Source organism: Aythya ferina (genome assembly GCF_964211825.1).
Source record: "Aythya ferina genome assembly, chromosome: 1".
NCBI lineage: Eukaryota > Metazoa > Chordata > Aves > Anseriformes > Anatidae > Aythya > Aythya ferina.
This window is the reverse complement of record NC_140296.1, coordinates 25,282,217-25,303,210: the sequence shown is the minus strand read 5'-3', so window position 1 is coordinate 25,303,210 and position 20,994 is coordinate 25,282,217. Positions and strand designations below refer to the sequence as shown.

General features: G+C 44.6%; 1 protein-coding gene across 5 annotated transcripts in view; it reads left to right on the top strand.

Annotated features, from left to right (window-relative positions):
- DCLK1 (doublecortin like kinase 1) overlaps window positions 1–20,994 on the top strand; it is a 240,959-nt gene that overhangs the window by 83,432 nt on the left and 136,533 nt on the right. The gene's annotated exons all lie outside the window — the stretch shown is intronic.

The window sequence follows — 20,994 nt, the reverse complement described above, 5'->3', positions numbered from 1 at the left end:
AAACCATTTATGGACTAAACTGGAATGCAGATTGATGAGATAAAGAAGTGGAGTATAAACAGAGCTGCCAGGTCTGCTGTACAAGACTTGCACAACTGACTCCTATCTCAGAGTTCCCTAGAATCCTTGGCACTTTTTTTCTTTGCTGCTTTTGCTTTCACTTGACTAAGCCTTCATCACAGCAGTGAGATCCAATGTGTGAGAAGATGCCTGAGGGGTCAACAGGTAAGTCTGGATAATAAAATATGCAGAAGTTTTGCAGGTGAAGAGTAAACTTGAACGTAGCAAAACATGACATTTATTCCTACGGAAGCCCTGTATTAACATAAGTTAATGAAATGTCATTGGTCCAAAAATAGAGGTAAGAATAACACACATAAAAATTAAAAAAAAAAAAAATCTGTGAGTATTTGAACTTTGGGAGGCTTGGCTTCGTATCAAACATTTGGAAATTATTAAGTTGTGTGGTAAATATAGCTTATAACTAAATAGGCAAAGGTTATTTTGTTTTCTTTTCGTTATGACAGCGATATTTCGTGCTGTGAAATATCCAATATAAGTTGCCTGTAGGTTTTCCTATCTTTGGTTGGATTTCTTTTCAAGGTTCAAGGTTTCAAGGTTCAGTGTGTGGCTCTCCATATGTCAATGAAAAAAACATTGATCTGAGTGAAAAGGTTGCTTACCCTATAACAAACGAAAAGCTGAAAAACAGGTGGTGGGAGTAAGATTAGATTCATAATAAGGTAACACACCCAACTACGCGCTAAAAAATTATAAATCAGCTCTTACTGTTAAGGAAAAAGATCTTGAAGTTGAAATGGATTGTATTTTGAAAGCCTCAGCCTCAGTGCTCAACAGTGGGTCAGGGACACAAGGAGGGTGTTAGAAGTGGTTTGGTGACAGAACAGTTCCTCATCCTCTTCTCAAGTTGTGCTTGCAGTCCTGCTCAGCCCTGTTTTAAGAAGGATAAATTAAAATTAAAAGATGTACAGGCATGGGTAGAGGACGTGGAAAAAAGACCTGGAAGTTCTTCTGAGACTAAAGCTTTTTACTATGGAGAGAAAAAGACAGCAAAACGGGAATGGAGCTAAGGGCTGTAGAGTCATTAATAATGTGAGAAAGATAAATAGGGAATTAGTGCTCACTGTTTCTCATCTCATGAGCAATACGTGTTAGATCTGAAGCAGAAATTGAGTTTTTGAATTTAATTCAGGAACACAAAATACCGTGAAAGCCAAAAGTGTCAATGAATTCAGGAAGAGATTGGTCATGTTCATGAGGATTAGTTTTATCATGGCCATTAACTATGCACTGATGTGTTTCAGATCTCTAAGCCAGGATGCTTGTGTTGATATTTCCAGAGAATAAGAGGCTATTCCAGGGGAAGGACCTGTTTAAGAGAAGCCACGTCCTATGGGTCTGGGGGCACAGGTGCTTTCTCCTTCCTGATACCGTAGAGCTGACTCTGTGGAGCTCTAGGAGCTGTAGATTCCTCCTAAGCCTTAAAGCTGTAAGACGTGGCTGATGTTCCCAGTCCCTAGGTGCAGCTGGTAGTGATGCCAAAGATTTGAGTGTGTGCACACAAAATGTGCAGCTGTCCCCACCGATGAGCATGGAGATGGAGCAGTTGCAGGCAGTCACATCGAGCACACACACAGCAGAAGACGTGTGCACAGAAACAAGTCAGAGAGAGACCTTCATACGAAGATGGGGGAAGCTGCGGTGGACAAGCATACTGACTGGCATCCTGCTGGCACCCACAGGCCCTTTTTATCCCTCTTTTTGTCATTTTTCCCCTTTTTGTTCTTCCCTGTCCACCCTGATGTCTCTCTGCTGTCTTGTCTCTCACCAGTAAACATCCTGCTTCAAATTACTTTTCCTCATTAGTCCCAGTTCTGCTAAGGTCGCAACAAATTTATTTCTGATACTTTATCTATCTGGGTCTTGTGTGGTAGTACTGATGAGGCTTAAGTAGGCACTGCTGCCTTTGCAAAGCTGTACTCCCTGAAAGGTCCCTGGTGGTCGCCTTCACTTAGCTGTGAGGTTTGGTCGCGGCTTCCCTTAGGCGCCTGTCAGGCCTGGCCTGGCCATTCCTCTGGGTGTTGTCTGTGACTTCTGTCAGCTTCTCACGCTGTCAGTTGGACATCTAGCAGTTTCTCATGGTCTTGCAGTTAACTAAACCTCAGATCAGGGTCTAGTCATCCGCCTGCGTACCTTAGCAAGATCACTGAATGCATTTTCCCCTCAAAGTCACCTCTGGCTGCTGTCAGAGATGATCTTGGCGAGCTGGAGCTTTTGGCAGGCCCTGACTGGCTGTTCTGTCTTCTGGGTAATAATAGTAGAAATGTGTCAGCTTCTTCCCCTGTGTGTTATTCACATCCTTGTACTCTAATCTCACAAATTACCTGTCATCCTGAAACAATGAGCACGTAAGTACACCCTTTACACAGCCCCTGTTCCAGCTGGGGATTGGAGACCCCAAATATACAAGTAATAAACCACCCAGTAACGCCCTACAATGGTATGGACAAAAATTATGGTTAGTCTTACTTATAAATAGAGAAGTGGTGTTTGGCAGAACTCAATCCCAATTCTTTTTACAGAAATCTAGTCTCATCCTTCACAGAAAAATAAAAACCGGTAAAAAAGTTATTTCATTCTATACGCTGCGTGCTCTCAATGCTGTGCATTAAACTGGGGTGATGAGTGGGCAGATAACATTCCCAACTGGCAAAACTGATCATGTTTTCCAGTTCTTATTTAGTTTCCATCTCAACATTATATTAAAATGCTGATGACTGTAAGATATGGTCTTATGTATGTCTGTTATTTAAGCTGCAGGCATATTAAAAAAGTTCTGAAAAGTGTAGTTCTGTGTACAGGCAGTGGGGGAGAGGAGGTGTTCAAAGTCCCATTTTCTGTGTAGTGGTAAGGCCAGAAATCTTGTTTGAGTGTAAAGCTAATTTCTGTCAAGTTGGACTTTTCATGAGACTGATAACATTAAGATAAGTTAGCAAAATTGAATAGTTCAGACTGATTATTCGGTGATTATACTCAGTCTCTCAGGTTTTCATCATTTGTTTTTGACGCTTTATGTTAGCATGGAAGCTTTCAGCCTTGAGAAAAGAAGACTGAGAGGGGATCTTATCAATGTTTACAAATATCTTAAGTGTGGGAGACGGTGGGATTTGGCCAACTTTTTAGTGATCTGTGGGGACAGAACAAGGGACAGTGGCCACAAGATGGAGCCCAGGAAGTTCCACACCAACATGCGAAAGAACTTCTTGACTCTGAGGGTGACAGAGCACTGGGACAGGCTGCCCAGGGGGGCTGTGGAGTCTCCTTCTCTGGAGATCACAGAATCACAGAATTTTCTAGGTTGGAAGAGACCTCAAGATCATCGAGTCCAACCTCTGACCTAACGCTAACAGTCCCCACTAAACCATTTCCCTAAGCTCTACATCTAAACGTCTTTTAAAGACTTCCAGGGATGGTGACTCCACCACTTCCCTGGGCAGCCTGTTCCAGTGCCTCACAACCCTTTCAGTGAAGAAGTTCTTCCTAACATCTAACCTAAAACTCCCCTGGCTCAACTTAAGCCCATTTCCCCTCGTCCTGTCACCAGGCACGTGGGAGAGCAGACCAACCCCCACCTCGCTACAGCCTCCCTTGAGGTACCCATAGAGAGCAATAAGGTCGCCCCTGAGCCTCCTCTTCTCCAGGCTGAACAAGCCCAGCTCCCTCAGCCGCTCCTCGTAGGACTTGTTCTCCAGGCCCCTCACCAGCTTCGTCGCCCTTCTCTGGACCCGCTCAAGCACCTCGATGTCCTTCTTGTAGCGAGGGGCCCAAAACTGAACACAGTACTCGAGGTGCGGCCTCACCAGAGCTGAGTACAGGGGGACGATCACCTCCCTAGCCCTGCTGGTCACGCTGTTCCTGATACAAGCCAGGATGCCGTTGGCCTTCTTGGCCACCTGAGCACACTGCTGGCTCATATTCAGCCGACTATCCACCATCACTCCCAGGTCCTTCTCTGCCTGGCAGCTCTCCAACCATTCCTCTCCCAGCCTGTAGCTCTGCTTGGGGTTATTGTGCCCCAGGTGCAGGACCCGGCACTTGGCCTTGTTGAACTTCATGCAGTTGACCTCAGCCCATCGGTGCAGCCTATCCAGATCCTCCTGCAGAGCTTTCCTACCCTCAAGCAGATCGACACACGCACCTAACTTGGTGTCATCTGCGAACTTACTGAGGGTGCACTCAATGCCCTCGTCCAGATCATCGATGAAGATATTAAAGAGGACCGGCCCCAGCACCGAGCCCTGGGGGACGCCACTAGTGACTGGCCTCCAACTGGACTTGGCTCCATTCACCACGACTCTTTGGGCCCGGCTATCCAGCCAGTTTCTAACCCAACGAAGCGCGCGCCAGTCCAAGCCAAGAGCAGCCAGTTTCTTGAGGAGAATGCTGTGGGAAACGGTGTCAAAAGCCTTGCTGAAGTCAAGGTAGACCACATCCACAGCCTTTCCCTCATCCACCCAGCGCGTCACTCTGTCATAGAAGGAGATCAGGTTCGTCAGGCATGACCTGCCTTTCATAAAGCCATGCTGACTGGGCCTGATCGCCTGCTTCCCCTGCAAGTGCTGCGTGATGACTCTCAGGAGGATCTGCTCCATGAGCTTTCCTGGCACTGAGGTCAAACTGACAGGCCTGTAGTTTCCCGGGTCTGCCCTCCGGCCCTTCTTGTAGATGGGCGTCACGTTTGCTAGCCGCCAGTCGATTGGGACCTCCCCCGATAGCCAGGACTGCTGATAAATGATGGATAGTGGCTTGGCCAGCTCCTCTGCCAGTTCCCTCAGTACCCTTGGGTGGATCCCATCTGGCCCCATCGACTCGTGCACATCTAAGTGCCGTAGCAGGTCACCAACCAGTTCTTTATGGATAATGAGGGCCACATCCTGCTCCCCATCCCCTTCCACCAGCTCAGATGTTCAAGGCCTGTCTGGATGCCTCCCTGGGCAGCCTGCTGTAGGGAGCCTGCCTTGGCAGGGGGGTTGGACCCGATGATCTCTTCAGGTCAATTCTGTGATTCTGTTAGCAGGCATGAACGTTGTCTTTAGTACAGTTAATGGTACCTGTACAGGTGAAGTGACCAGAAAACCCACGGTAGAGTGATCCAGAAGTAGGCCTTTCTCTATACAGCAAAATCAAGATTATCTAAAGATCTTACCTAAAGACTCGGGAAAGGTGTCTGAGTCTTTAAATTACTTTTGTCAATACAAGAAGGTGCTTGAGCAGAGCTCAGAAATTTCTAGACTCTGGTTTTCTGTGACTTTGTAGATGTTCTTACCTGTACTGGTTAAGAGATGTGCCGTAAATGCAAGGTTTTGGCAGCAGAAGGGGAAGAAGGATATCTGTTCTTCCAGAAGTGGGGAATTGCATTATTTTGTGTGTTTGTGTGTGTGTGCTGTGGTATTGTGGAAGAAAAGTTGAAAGGGCTCAGAAGAGGTCACTGGCTCACTGATTCAACCTCCCTTTTCCAAGGCAGGAGCAACTCCTGGCATGTGTTTATCTGAAACCTCAACTGTCAAGAGATCTGCAACTTCTCTGAGGAATCTGTTCCAGTACTTTACTGTTAATGCTGTCAAAAACTTTATTTCCTGAAGATTAACATAAATCTGCCTTGCTTCTAATAAAATTTCTTCCTGTCTGAGCTACATATGCTTTTCCCATGCAGTAGTCCCTTCTATATGCACATGCTTAGGATTTTTCCCTCCAGTCTAAATAACTCTAAAATGCTCAGTTTGTCTCATATGTCAAGTTTCATATATGTTTTTCATTGCTCATTGTCTTTCTTAGTCTTTAAGACATCTCCTGGCACTGGAGCTGCGTTGTCTGCAATACTGAGTCATCGGAAGCCTTCTTGGGATGCTTCTTGGTCTGAGCACACTCCCAAGTTAGGGAAATGGTCGATTTACTTGTACAGGTGGCACCTCAGGGCCCAAAGTAGCACTGAGGAATGAGTAGAAATCTATAAAACACGATTTGCCAGGCGTTTCCTACATATTATGCTTCTTCCTGTTGCTCACAAATCTCATCAGCAATGACTTTATTATATTTAGTTTTGGGTCACTGACTGAAAAAAAAAAAAAAAAAGCTGTTAAAAAATCATCAAACCAAGTGCCAATCCCTGTGGATCCCTGCTGGAAATGCTGCCTTTTCAAGGTGATTTCCCAGTTCCAGATACTGTTAAAGAACTGTTAATTCAGCCAGCTTAATCCAGTTATCATGTGCTTTACTGATACTGATTAGCACTATTCTTTTTAAATTGTATCATTGTGCCATAACAACCCAAATGTCTCATCTAAGCTTATGTCTATTGCATCTATCATCAAGCAAAACTCTAATTTCATCAGAAAATAAAAACAGGTTTGCTTGACAAAATAGATTTTGTGCAGAACTGCATTGACACTAATTATTTTCTTATCCTCTACTTCGTTATCTCCCAAATGCATAATTTTTCTCAGGATTTATGTCAGGCTAACTAGAGTACATCTGCCAGTGATATCTGAAATGACCTTTTGTTTTTTATTTGTCCTCTTCCAGTCTTTAAAAAAAATAATCTGTAATAGCTAAAGATTTATGTATCAACAAGAAAGGCTATTTTTTTTCCCAGCTAATCTCTTCTAGACTTTTGGATGCTACTGACACAGCTCTTCTGGTTTTAAAAGGTTGTACTGGATGCTTTCTGATACCATCATCAGTTATCAGGGGAACGGAACATAACTCATTCTTGCTTGATATGGTAACTTTTTTATGGTAACAATTTCCCAGGACAGACAAGCATTTTATCCAACTTTATTAACAACTGTGCCTTCCTGATCCATAGAGAACCTGAGCTACTGTTTTGGTTCTTAATTTGCTTGGAACATTTTCATTATCTTGAATTCTCAAAGGTGAGAATTTACCTCTATCTTATTTTCTTACCAGTTGTCTGTCTTTCACAGCTTTTCCTGTCATACTATTTATTTCTCTCTCTCTTTTTTTTTTTTTTTCCATTTGTGTGGTTTTATTAAAATTATTTTAAATTACTTTTCTTTAACCACAAAACCAAGAAAGGCTTTTAGCCTATCCACTAGATTAGTGGATAGATTTTTATTTTTATTTTTATTTTTTTAAAAGGAAGAGATGCAGTGAAATGCTAGTGTTGGTTTCATGAAGAGCCAGGCACGCATTTCCCATTTTGGTGTCTGAGAGTGAAAGCTCGGTCACTGTGCAGTGGTGGAAAAGAGCATTGCTCATTCTAGTGGAAAGGGAGAAGAAAATGGCAATTGAGATAAAGTCTGCTTCTGCACTGATCTGCAGGGAAGGAGCGTTTGGGTGACTGGCGAGGCAGACGGGCAAAGGGACAAATGAGGTTGAGCTGCACTAAAATGTCAGATGTACCTGGAGAGGTCTTGAATGGCACTTCCTGGCATTTGAACTGCTCTTCTAAAAGGAATATTGTGGAGGAAGGAAAATAGAGAGTGAAAAGGCCTTTGGGTAGCAGTCTGCCTACAATTGCACTGCTTCATACATCTCATATGTTTTCACCTCCCTTGCTGTATGGAAGTGGCACTTGAAGTATGTTCAGGATGATTGATCAGAAGCTAGAATTAGGGATGCAGTTAGATTACATAAAAAATGCTAAACTTCTTGCATCCCTATGCTTGGAATTTTTCTCTGGGTTGGAAAATAGCTTTAACCTCAGGACTGAGATTTGTTTCAAAGGCTTTAAAAAAAGAAAAATGTGAAGAAAATTGGGTAAACCTCTGAAGATACAGGTGATTGAGGGCCTCACAACAGCCTTCTGCATCTTAATTTAAAGTAGCACGGGTACATAAGAAGGTCCTGCTGTCAGAGCATGATACAGACTTCTTGTCTGAAGGCAGTCAGGCAGCTGTGTGCCTTCTCTCCAAGGTGCTTCCTGGCAGGTAATGGTGTGCAGAATTGTGACTGTTCTCCTTCAGGTGCCTGGATGAGGTGGTTGCCTTGCAAAGTGAGAATTACATCATGCTGCTTCACAAGTCAGCTATTCGAAAACTAGCAAATGAGCTCTTTAATCCTCGAAAGGGCTGTGAAGGTGAAGAAGGAAGGAGTCCCTGGTGAGCTGGGAGGGCAAGACAGCCTTCTGCTGCTGAGCCCCTGGACCCAGAGGCCACGTGTGTGTGCTGCTCGGTGAGTCTTTCTGCGTGAACTGCAGTGGGGTGTGTCTGTCCTTCACAGGCACATGCTCAGCACCTTGCAGAAGCTGTAGAAGGGTGAAGAGTTATCAGCACTGAGGTAGTTCAGCATGCCCTCACGCAGCAAAGCTGATACACGGTGAGCTTGAGTGCAAGCAGTCATTGTGCTTTGGCTGTGTGCTGCTGCGCTGGTGGCTCACACACAGTTACTGCCACACAGCAGGTGCTCCCTGCCTCTTTCAGACACGCTGTAGTAGTCCGGGAGACTAAAATCAGCAAGTCTAGGCATTTTCAATTTATCACTTTCCATGTAGATAATTATGTGTAGCTCCGTTGTTTTTGTCCTCTGTATCTGTATCCTGTTTTATTAACAGTACTGCAGTTGGGAGGCAGACAACTTTTAATGACTGGCGAAATCATCCAGATGCAGCTGTGTCCACCCTTACCCACAGTTTTACTGTGGCATGAAAATTAACATCGGATCACGGTTTCCATTTTGCTCTTGTTTCTTCTGAAGGGTCCATTTTGGAGAATAATACCATGACAGTCTGTGTCTTTGTGCTGCTATCACACAGTCAAGACTTCCACGCTAGTTTCAAGTTAACAGACGGATCCTGGAAGCAGTTTACCTGCAGCCTCACGAGAGTCAGGATGGATGGGCTGTTCCACCTTCCCCGAAGTGAGTGTTGGCAGAGGGCGGGCATGCCCCTGCTGGCTGCAGCACAGGCATCACGATGCTTTGCGCTGCTGTTTCCTAGCAGTTGCTTCTCCCTGTACTGTGGCATCACATTTCACAGAAAGAAAGAAGTCAGGGAATCCTTTTGAAGCAAAAGAATGAACATACAGGGATTAAAACAGCACCGAGTTCACATTCATGATCGATCTTTCAAGATCTAAATCTTATGCTTAATTGTGTGGAAATAATGTCACACCTCTATCAGTGAAGTAGCTGGAAGCCTGAGTGATAATGAAGCTGAAAAGGAAAAGAAATACCTACACCATGTGCTCTATTTCGTTCTAGATTGTCTCTCGAGCTATTTTAAACCTCATTAAAACTGGAAAATTACCTTGCATAACAGCGTGCACTGCAACAGCGTAAGGGGTTTGTGAATAGGAAATGGCAGCCAAACGCCATCACAATCAGCACTGCTGGTTTTGAGGCCAGCCGAGTGCTACTTCTCACAGGTTTTCTATGGTTACAACATGATTGCTATCAGTGTGATGGGAGAAGCTCACAAAGGAGCAAAATTCCTTCTGGCATTGCTTGAAGCTAGCTTAAAATGCTCCAACCGAACTGCACTGGGAATTTGGGAAGGATTTCATATTAGGTGGTGAAGCTTAGACTAAGTTTAACTTAGAATAATCTCTTTTCTCATTACTTGTATTACTTTTTAAAAGGAGCAAAGTCTTCACAAGAAACAAAACTATTGTTCCTACAACCCCTCTCTTTGGGAAGCATTTTCTGTCACTTGGGATTTGATGATGAATGCAGAGCCAGACTGAAAAGCGTTGAGAGGCACATCCAGGGGAGTTTTAGGTTAGATGTTAGGAAGAACTTCTTTACAGAAAGGGTTGTGAGGCATTGGAACAGGCTGCCCAGGGAAGTGGTGGAGTCACCATCCCTGGAAGTCTTCAAAAGACGCTTAGATGTACAGCTTAGGGATATGGTTTAGTGGAGGGCTGTTAGCGTTAGGTTGGAGGTTGGACTCGATGACCTTGAGGTCTCTTCCAACCTAGAAAATTCTGTGATTCTGTGATTCTGTGATCCACAATTTGAGAACTGGAAGCCATTTCTCTAAGCTAGAGGGAACAGTGCAGCATTTGTGCTTCTCTCCAGAAGCCTCCAGCTGCCCCACTCTGGGAAACAGTAGCCACACGTGGATGGGGAGATTTGGAGGTTTGTTTTCTAACCCAGCAGTGCAGGGAAAATGGAGACGCTGTTGTTAGAAGATCAAGACCTCAGAGAGGATTAAGTGGTTTTCATTTATAGGGCTGGGTTTCAATGGAAGTAGAAGATGCCTGGGAATTAATCTTTCTGCTTCCTGATGTGAAGGAGGATCCAAGAGTGGAGCCAGGTAGAAATGAGGGCACTTATTATTAAAGCATTGGTTTTCAGACAGGTGGTGTCCTGCTGTAAGTAATTACCCCTTGAAGATAAACTTCTCAAAAATGCAGTCCCTGGGTTGTGGAAGGTTCTTTAACTAGCAACTGCCCCCGTCATTTCCAGAGATGATCTGTCTGGCCATCACTACAAAAACTAACTTTTCATTCCTTTATTGTGGGAAGGTAAACCAAACTACAAATCTGATTCTCATCTCTCTTTGTGCAGTGAAGAAACTCATACATGTATATGGGAAGATTCATGGAGGTTTCTCTGTCAGCACACAGCAAGTGACATGTATGTTTATCCCTTCAGTCTGGGGGCTTATTTCACTGAATGGTTCCCACACAGCTCCTGGCAAATACACTGCTCGTTACATGGCACCAGTACTGATTTCTCTGTATCTTCCAAGGAGCAACTGCATGGAGTAGATGAGATGAAGGTAGCTCTTCTTTCCCACTGGTTGGTCTCTAGTACTGCTCTTTGCAGTCAGTATTACTCATGTGAGACTTCTTTGCTCAATTGGCAACTTCCCTGTTCTTACCACGTTCCCGGAGCAGCCATCTAGCATTTGTCTGAGAAATAATGTGACGGAGCCCACGGTGCTCCGCAGAAATTGCTTCTGCCCTAGAGGTCACTTTCTAGCTCATTTGACAGGACTTAAAGCATTGACTGCATCAGCATCAAATAAAAGAGCAAGCATTTATAATTTGCTTCTTTAGACTCTCCTTTTTCGTGGTAGTTGCACGTATTTTACTGCAAAACCCAAAGATTAAGTTCTACCACTATGTCTTGTGCTCTTTTACAGCTTGGGGTTACCCTGGTTTTGGTTCCAGCCATGACTCTTTCTGGTGGCTTGGTTCAATGACCTGTCCTTGTGACAGTCCCGATGCCTTTCCATGGTGCAAAGTGTTTGAAGGGCTTAAAGCCACTGAAAAATCCTAGGCCAGTTTAGGGCTTTATAAAACAGGAAACATTACTTGCTACATTTAAACTTTCAGTAAATCATGAATTAGTAGAATAATGGAGTTACTCAACCTGTGGTGCATGCAGTTGTGTTGATAGAGGGACAATGTTAAGGTGTAGTTGCTCTTCTCTCTCAGACAGAACCGAACACCTGATAGTCTTTCATCCACCTTTTCGTGTGTCTGTAACCTTGCTGTGGCTTACAGCAGAAAAATAGCCTGCAAAACTTGGTTCAGAAAGTGGAATGTAACTATCCTGTCATTTAAAAAAGAATCTGAAATCATGGTAACCTTCAAAATAATAAGAGGAGAGGCCCTTTCCTCTTTGTTAACCACAAGCTCATAAACCTCTTCTGACAGTAAGATCCATGTGAGCAATCACTGGGAAAAGCCACCAGAACTCACCCAGAAAGATCTTGGCATTAAGCAGCCTTTTCAGATTTTGAACAGCGCTCTTTCAGCCTCTATCCCTTTCTACCTCTCTCCTTGACCCCCTTGCTCCTGTCCTTCACTCCATCCTCATTCTGCACACCCCGTGCCCATGCCCCAGGTGGTTGCACAGGCTGCCCTCCCCGGTGCTCGCTTAGGTTAGCGCTGCCATTTCAGCAGCATCCCTTTGTGCAGCTCTCTGAATGCTCTGCGGTGCTGGATGAACTGGCAATGCATAGGGAAAAGAGGGGGAAGAAACTCGGCCTTTGTCCCAGGCTCCTGTTCCCTCTGATAGAGGAAAAGGGGGAAGACGAGAGGCGAGGGATCTGCACGCCAGCCATTTAAATGCCTGCAGGGAAGGCTGGAGCTCCGACAGTGCGAGGCAGTTGATGGAAGGCAGTAGGACAGCACACCTGCTTTGGGCTTGTGAACTGGCTGTGGTGCTGGAAAGGAGCTGAGAATCAGGAATGGCAGAGAGAGAGACGGAAGGACTTAGTTTTGATGAAGGAAAAATAATGTATAGAGGAAATGAATTCAGAGACTGTAGATTCTGCATGTTGAGCTCAAGTGGTTGAGCCTGATTGCTTATCAGTACAGTGCAATCGTAAGGGAAACAATAAAAGGAAAAAGACATAATTTCTCTTTCTTGTGGTATGATTACCTTCAATTTGGAGCTGACATTGCTTTCAATAAGTTAAGCTATTAATTCTGCCCCTGTGCCTCTTCTCCTCCTTCCTACTCTGCATCTGCAGAGAACAGCCTCCTGGACAGGAGCTGCAAAAGCAGCTCTCATCACGGAGGGAGAAGGAGCTCGGCTGGTTCCAGTTGTCCCTTCTCTGCATGATTTAAGCCTTCAGGTTGACAGACCAGTATTTGTGCTGTTCTTCTGTTGTAGCAAATAAGAAAGGAGGCAATGCAAAAATTCAGTGAAGCTACAGTGTGATGGGGGCAACTGGACTGCAAATGGCTGAATGGTTAAGCATTAAGTCTAGGCTTCCAGTGTAGCTTGGATACTTTTTTGAAAGAATTACTGTGGGCTCCCTCACCCATTCCTCTTCTCTGTGTCCCATTGCAGCTGTTGTCATCTTGCCACCTGTGATACACCTGACTTCAGGACTTGACCATCGTTTTCCCCGTGCTGGGCAAGCAGAGCTAGAGTTTTGTTGCAAGAGATGAGCAGTGACTGGGGTGTTCTGGCTGTCTACAGACATCCTATGGAGAACCTCTCTGTAATCATGGCTTCTAAATTTTCCTTGCATTGTGCCTGGAAAGAGATGAGAATTTAAGTTGTACTGCTGTATTTTAAATGCTAAATGCTGTCAAGGGTCCTTAGAGCATGTTGGGTAAGCATCCTTTTTCAGGGTTGTGTTTGTGTGTACGTGTACATACTGAGCTTTTACTTAAAAAAGAAAACAAAACTACCCGAATGACTTTGCATTAAATAGACATTTTTCCACCCCTGTATGTGTGATATCAGGTCTTAATGCTATTAATAGTTAGATGAGAATGTGTTAACGTGTTGGAGCCAGTATTTGATTAATGCTCACAAAGGTACCGCAGCGATGTTGGCAGGTGTTATCCCATTTTGCAGAGGGAATTGAACCTCTGAAAGGTGAAGTACAGCGTTTCAAATACCCTTTGATTGTGAATAGCCAGAGCGGTGTGTCTGTGTCCTGACTCCCAGCTAGGCAGCCCCTGTCACAGTCTCTGCAGTGGCATAGCTTCATTGTGTTCCCCAGGCTTTGCTGTGCCACCATCTTCTTTCCCTGCAGTCTCCTTTCATTCAATACGTATCTACTGACTTTCCCAGCGAACGCAGAAGGATCCTGCAGATAATGGCTTTCTTCATTATCCTCTTCCAAAGGACACCTGCTCGGGGGATGAGGTAGTGCATGAGCGTGTAATTAAAGACTCCATATAATGCCCATTCCCCAGTAGGGCACTACGAGGAGCACGGCAGCCGCAGCCTCCAGCTCCCAGCTGTGATGCCGCAGTAGCATCTGGTGGCTGCAGCAGCAATTGCATGTGCAGAAATCAGTTTTTTTTTTTTTTTTTTTTTTTTTTGGATTCTTGTGCCATAGAGCTGGGAGGGGCACGTGGTAGCTAACGCTGCTTTGTGCTTTCTGCTGGCTGGAATCGCCCTAGGGAGGTAGAGTGTTAGAAAAGGTTGTACAATTTTGACACACTTCTGCAGGGTGTGCATTTGAATAATGCACGTGCACCTTAAAAATTGAGCAAACCGGAGTTTTCAAAGGTAGAGAAATGAGGTTTTTCTGTGTAACATTGCAGTCCCTGCTCCAAAGGATGGCAGGGCTGCAGCAGCTGTGCAGCACGCTTGTGAGCTGTTTGACTTCTATCAGAGCTGGTTGGAAGCAGCTGAACAGCTGCTGCTGAAGCTTTCCCTGCTGTTTTCTGGGACTGACACTAGTGTGAAAAATGTCAGGTGGTTTAGGATCTCCACATGATAATCATCAAAGGTGATCGTGTGGAAGATAACTCATCTACACATGGCACAGCCAGCTCCACGCATTGCATAAATCCCCCTTTCTGCAGAAAAGACAACGTTAGGAAAAACAGGTACCAGGAAACAAAAACAGTCTCTTTGAGAAAGGTAGTGGTAATTTAAAATGGAAGAGGATCTCACTTTTAGTCCTGCCACCTCAGTGTTGTACACGTTCTGGCTGTGATTCACGATCAAGCAGGTTGGGAACTGCGGAGGTTATCTGTGTGTTCTGGGGATGCGCGGTAAGCTGTTCAGCTCTGAAGCTGCCTTGTAGCTGAGCCTCAAAGCTGGCAAAAAGTTGTCATCAAAAGCTGTGTGTGCAGCCCCAGGTACACCTGATAAATACGGAGTGTGTGAGTGAGGGCTTGAGATTGCGCTCGTGGGCATGCCATGCACTCAGGTTTCCTTCCACCGGCTCTCTGCGGCTGCAGAGCTAACAGTGCCTTAGGTAGCCCCAGCCTTTCTATCCCGTTGTCAGCCTCTCGGTGATTTCCAGGTAGAGATCCCTGCCAACAGGTTGTGGGGAACCATCCTAGGAACCATCCTAGGAACCATCCTAGGTACTCAAATGAGGAGGGAAAGCAGAAAGACAGGTAAGGTGCGCTCCTGTAGTCACTAGATAGAAATGCCAGGGACGAAGAAATGCTGCAGTGTGGCTCTGTAAGGCAGGTCTTGCTTTCAGCAGCTCTCCTGATTTTTTATAGGTTGTCGAGGGTCTTAGCAAAGACATACTTGAGCCTTTCCCACTTTTTCTACCAAGTGATCCAACAGCTTCAGTTGCAGTGACCAGTAGGTTTGATAATACTGCACAGAGTTGACTGCTGGCTGCAGCAGGGTGATGTCCTGTGGGTGTGACACAGGCGACCCGTGCTGTCCTGGGTGCCACCACGTTGAGCCATGTCCCTGAGAGACTCGCTGCACACCATCAGCTGTGCCTGGCTGGTGAGGGGGGAAAAGCCTCCCTGTGTAGGGTGACTTAAGCAAATGAGATTTTCTGTGCTTGAAATAGTTTTCTGCCTTAATATCAGCATATTTCACAGCATTCAAAAATAAGCCGTGCTCTGTGAAATGCAGTTACCTTCTAATAGGAGAAGGGACAATAGCATAAATTTTTTTAAAGATCAATGTGCTCTTGCTTTAATACAGTGTCATTGAACAAAGGCTAAATAGTTTTTATTGATAAACCTTTTATATCTTATTCCAGGGTTAAAGCAGAAGATTTAGCTTCTTCCTTTGTGCTCAAGGATAATAAACTTCCTTCTCTGCATTATGCTTTTTACTGAATACGCTCCAAAATCAGGACACTTTGTGATGTATGGAAAAATATGGCTGTGCTGTAACACACTGATTAAACTGGAGCAAGTCACCTCGTGGCTTTTGGAAGGTCAGACTGGAATCGAGCTTGGAATAGGACCTAGAACAGCGAGTTCCTAGGCCTAAGGGTTAAATCTATGTGGTCTAAATTGTAGAGGGGAATGAACCTTTATTCCCTGTTAGGACTCAGTACATTAATTAATCCATTATGGCTACTAATTAGCCCTTCCTGCATCTCAGTTTCTAATGTTGGACTTTGAGGACTGTGATTTTCAAACTTTGCAGTCATCTCAAAAATGGTAAGTTAGACAAATGTCTAGTGTCTTGTTTTCCTATAGATGTTACCTGAACTTGCAGATGTTTTGATGCTGTAAGGCACTTGAAAGCTTTAAATACAGGATTGTGTTTAAAAAATAATAATTTTTAAAAAAACAGCTGCAGAGTTCAAAGGGTGAAGTGTATTGTGCACAGCAGCATCTAATTGAAAATGGTACCAGAATAAGTTGTCAGACAGCAGGGCTTGCTTCTGCACCAGGTGAAGCAGGGCGGCCACGGTGACTGTACTGCTGAAGGACCATGTTTGTTCACTCCTTAGTGGTTCAGATTGTCTTGTGCTGTCTGCACAAGGAATTAATTCTCCATATCTAGTTGGAAAACGTAAGGGCTGTAGGAGGTAGACACACAGTGACAGGTTCATAAAAGTACACAAGAGAGCAAATAAGGAGAAGTTAGGGTTAAACAAGAATTTGCAAACACAACAACAACATCAGGCCATCTTTCAAAAAGACAGTGTGCTCTACGGTGGGTTGATACTCAGTGGTCATTTAATCTTCAGTGAGCCTGGTCACCAAAAGTATGTCTTCTGTGTCCTCATCCATGGGTGTTACAAAGAGGTGCACAGTGATGCTGTATCTGGAACACCTCGTTCCATCCTGGGATTTCTTGTTTTTCCTTATTAAGGGAAAAAAACACACGTGCTTCACTCCACTGGTCATCTAGCTCAATGCTGGAATCCTGATGGTGCTGTTGTGAAAGCTTTCCATGGCTTTGTCTCTCTGCCTGTTGCTTTTATTTCCTAGGAAAGTTACGATTTGTGCTTGAGAATGAGAACACGCTGTAGTGGTCATTATGGATTGTGCTCAGAGACAAATGAAGAGCGTGATGGAGAGAGAACGTTTCACATTTCCTGCCAAATGAGACAAGAGTCAGGTCTGAGAGAAATCCATTTTCTCTCAGCCCACGTCCCAAATGGGTCCCAAAGTGGTCATTTCCTCTTCTTCCTCGTCCCCATCTGCAGCAGCAACAAAAAGTCCCTAAAAAGTTGGTGTTCCTGCAGAAAAGGTCATTTAATAGAAGAGCTGCTCTGCGTGTGGCAACCTGCATAGGAAGAGCTTTGTGTAGACTGTCTGCATGTTTCTTGACATGAATAAGAGCTGGCCTTTAGTGCTTACTTCATCTCATCCTTGCGTTATGCTTGGATAAAGCCTCATCTGTGCGATATGAAGAGACTTCAAGGAGATGGCTGCTGGTGCAGCGGAGCATGGAGTCACTGCCTCTGCATGGTGATCTGAGGAAGTAGGTGAAGTAGTGGGATGAAGCTGGCGTGTAGCTTTAGTGGAGAAAATGAGCTACTTGCTCATTGTCTGCTTCCCATGTAACAAAAGCAATCTCTGTTCATCATTTCTCGTTACCCTTTGGCCTCTTGTCACCCTGGTATTAAGCCTATTATGGGAATGAAATGGGTTCTATAAACTCAGGTCACTTCTTAATGGACGGTAATTCAAATGATGAGACATGTAATTGGTTATAACTTACCCTAATTGACATGCTTTTCCCAGGACAACTCCAGCGCTCAGGCAGTAGGAGCACGGATGTTATTAACCAGGGCAAGTGTGAAGGACGTCCCACTTTCACGTGTCCTGTTTCGTCTCCCTGGGTCAGATGCACAGTAACTTTCATCCAGACAGACGTAGCTCGTGTGATGTGCATATAAACACCTTCAGCATCAAAAGCAGGGAGATACTCCTGCCTGCCTTCATTATAGTAAATTCGGATGCATTACCAGCAGTGGCAGGTAACGAGCAGACAGTAAAATGAGGTGATGGTGCTGCAGCACATGTGCCTCTGCTGCGTCTTCCCAGTACTGGTCACAGATCCCATCCTTCTGAGGAGGCCAGCCTTGTGCCAGCCTTTAAGAAGGGTATTTTATGTTCTCTGCATTGCCAGGAGTTTGAAACCCTTACATGCTCAAGGCAGAAGATAGAGAATTTATTGGAGAAGTTGCTAATTGCAGCAATAACAGTGCATTTATTTTTTCTTCTTTCTAGCACAGGTCTTAAGACTTAAAATGTCTTCGGATGCTGGAATGCACTGATACGGTGTGGTAGTGTAATTTGCTGTCTTAAAGCCTCACTGCCTTTAATTTATTTCCATTTAGAAGAAGAAATATTCGTCTAAGGTGAACAGACAGACACAGATATTTATTCCCACAGAGTGGAAAGCTCATGAGCTTCAAATTCCTTTTTTAAAAATAACCACAGGAACTGCAGAGATTTTTGGTTAGAGGAAGGCTGAAAGTATTTTCCTGTCTTTTTCTTAGATTTCCTCCAAACCACCAAAGACAGTAGTCACGTGTCAGGCTGATAAAAGAAAGGCATTTTCCTAAGGAGAATCAGAGCCTGGTTTCATGCTCGAGAACAGTCAGGAAGCACAAAAATGCACAGGTTCTTACTAGGCTGTGCAGGTCAAAATTGTAATGATTTGTTTGTGCCTGTTCCTGAATTTTTGAAAAGCATTTAGTGTTCTTGTGGTGTAAAAAAAAAAGTTGTCACCTGCTGCTTTTTCCCTTGCCTGCCTGAATATTTTTAAAAAAACATGTTAATTCACATGCTTTCAGTATGCATGCTATTAATTGAGGGGAAAATTTCTTCAGGCCTCTAGGACAGCTTTTGGAATTGTTATTTTACTCCCAGGGAGTTTTGTTCATTTCGTACGGTAGCAAATGCACTTCCTTCTGGACTGCGTGCACAGATCCTCATCGGCTGTAACGCTCTGGGCTTCGGCCATTTCCTTACTGCAGATGAATAATGAATAAGCTGTGGTTGGAAAGCTAATGGTTCAAGATGAAATCAGAAGCTCGTTGCAGCATGGATGATATTCATTTGTCATCTCCATGGAAACACCTATTTGTCAAGGCTGCAGCGAAGACTGCAACAAGAAAGTGAGCGGCTGTCGGAGGGCTTTTGCTGGGAAGCAGAGCTAGCAGATGATGGAGTCGCTCAGGAACGCAGCGTTATTTGTGAAATGGGATTAGTTTAGTAAAATGTAAGTTGTTAACCTTGAAGGATGTGGATTTTTACAGAATCACAGAATTGTCTAGGTTGGAAGAGACCTCAAGATCATCGAGTCCAACCTCTGACCTAACACTAACAAGTCCGGTAGAATTGAGGAAAAAAATGCATCGATGTCCAAGGGAATCTCATTCTCACCTGTTGTGTTTGAGATGCACGTGGTAATTTCAGGCCTACGGAGCTGCACGGCCCCCTTGCATCCAAAATGTGCCTGCATGGCCCCCTGCAGTCTGCCTGCTGTAAATGTCACTGGATTTAACAGTGCTGGTTAGCAACAGAAAGAATATTCTATTAGCCAAGAAAATTATAACAAAACGAACTGGTTTTAGAGTTTTCCATAGCTGAGTTTGCGTTAAATCTTTTCTTTCTGTTAGTGGAAAATCAGAGACTTGCAGAAGAGACATGGTGGTACAGCAGAGTAGCATTCCTCAGGGATGGGTGTCCTGTTTATTCTCTCATACAGGTTATTCTCTCCTTTAAATAATAATAAAGATACAGGCCTGTGGTGGTTTTACTCAGGTGGGCAGCCGAGCTCCACCACAACCGCTCTCTCACTCCCCCTCTCCTCAAAGAGGAAGGGGGAGAAAATACAACACAGAGAACTCGAGGTTTGAGATAAGAAAGGTTTAATTAAAGGGAAAGGGAATGGGAGGAAAAAAACAGAGACAAAAGAAGCAATCAGTCCGCGCGGAAGCACAGAGAGAGGAAAAATTATTCTCTACTTCCCATCAGCGAGCGGTGTTCGGCCACGTCCTGGGAAGCAGGGCCCCAAACGCGTAGTAGTTGTTCAGGAGGAACAGCCCCCTCCCCCATGAGAGCCCCCCCTTTTATTGCTGAGTGTGACATCAGGTGTTATGGAATATCCCTTTGGTTGGTTTAGGTCAGCTGCCCCAGCAATGTCCCCTCCCCATCACTTGCCCACCCCCAGTCTGCTGGCTCTTGGGGGCTTGGAAGGAGTCCTGATGCTGTGCCAGCACTATGCAGCAATAGACACAACACAGGAGTGATATCAGTGCTGTTCCAGCTACGAGTGCAGAGTACAGCACTGTGTGGGCTGCTGCAGGCAAAAGGTGACTCCAGCTCAGACAGACCCAACACAAGGCCCCAGTCTTGAAACACTGCTTAGTATGTCTTTCCATAACAGGCTTGAGCTTTTAGTTTTGTGTGTAATGTGATGGACTCGGTATTTATTTTTTAGTACTCTTAAGATGGCTTTAACTGCGTGCTGGCAGGTAAGCTCACAGCATCAGAGAGGCAACAGAAAGAGCATTGGAGGCTTCTCTTCCAACTTCATGTGAAGTGTGCTTCAGCTTTTAGAAGCAGGAAAGAAGATTTTGGAGCTGGCACTACTCTCTTACAGGACCACCATGTACCTTCATCGAGGCAGGCGATGCAGGAGGGGAAAATAACCTTTTGTCCCCCCTCCAGAGCTGGACTGAAATGCCCGTGACCAGGTGAAACAGAGCTATCCTCATGGAGAGAAGAGGGGAGAATCAGAACAGGTTGCTTGGCAGTTTGATGTCCAGGTAAAGTCAGTAAGGCCTTTGGTCCCATGGCACTGGCAAAAGTGGGAGGAATTGGTGGAGGTGAGGGCTATCTCCTGTAAATCACGGTCTGTTCTGTTTTTTATTTTTGTTCTGCTTCTGTTTAGGAAAATTACTAAAAACTGAGGTTGCGATTTTATTTTATTTTCTCTTTTAAAAGAATGAGCTGTTCAGAAACAGGCTCATAGCCACCTGTCAGGAGTTTTTTTTTGTTTGTTTGTTTGTTGTTTTTTTTTTTTTGCTTCTAAGCCTGTATAAGTGCTGCTGCTGCTTATCCTTTGCAATTAGTTTCAAAAAATCATTTTAAAAAATGATCAGAAATTTCGGCTTCCTTTTGCAGAACATTTACTGTGGCAGTTCCATAAAATGAAGAGTACTGCACGTTTACTTCCAGCACGTTAGCAGCTCTTGTGACACAGGGAAACACTTGGGTGTTGATTCAAATGGTACAATTTACTCATTAAACTACCTGTGACAGTTCTTAAACTTGCACTGATGTTTCCTGGCTGTGATAGTTATGTTCTCCTGTAGTGTCTCTTGTCCCACGTTACGACAGAGATGGAGGATGC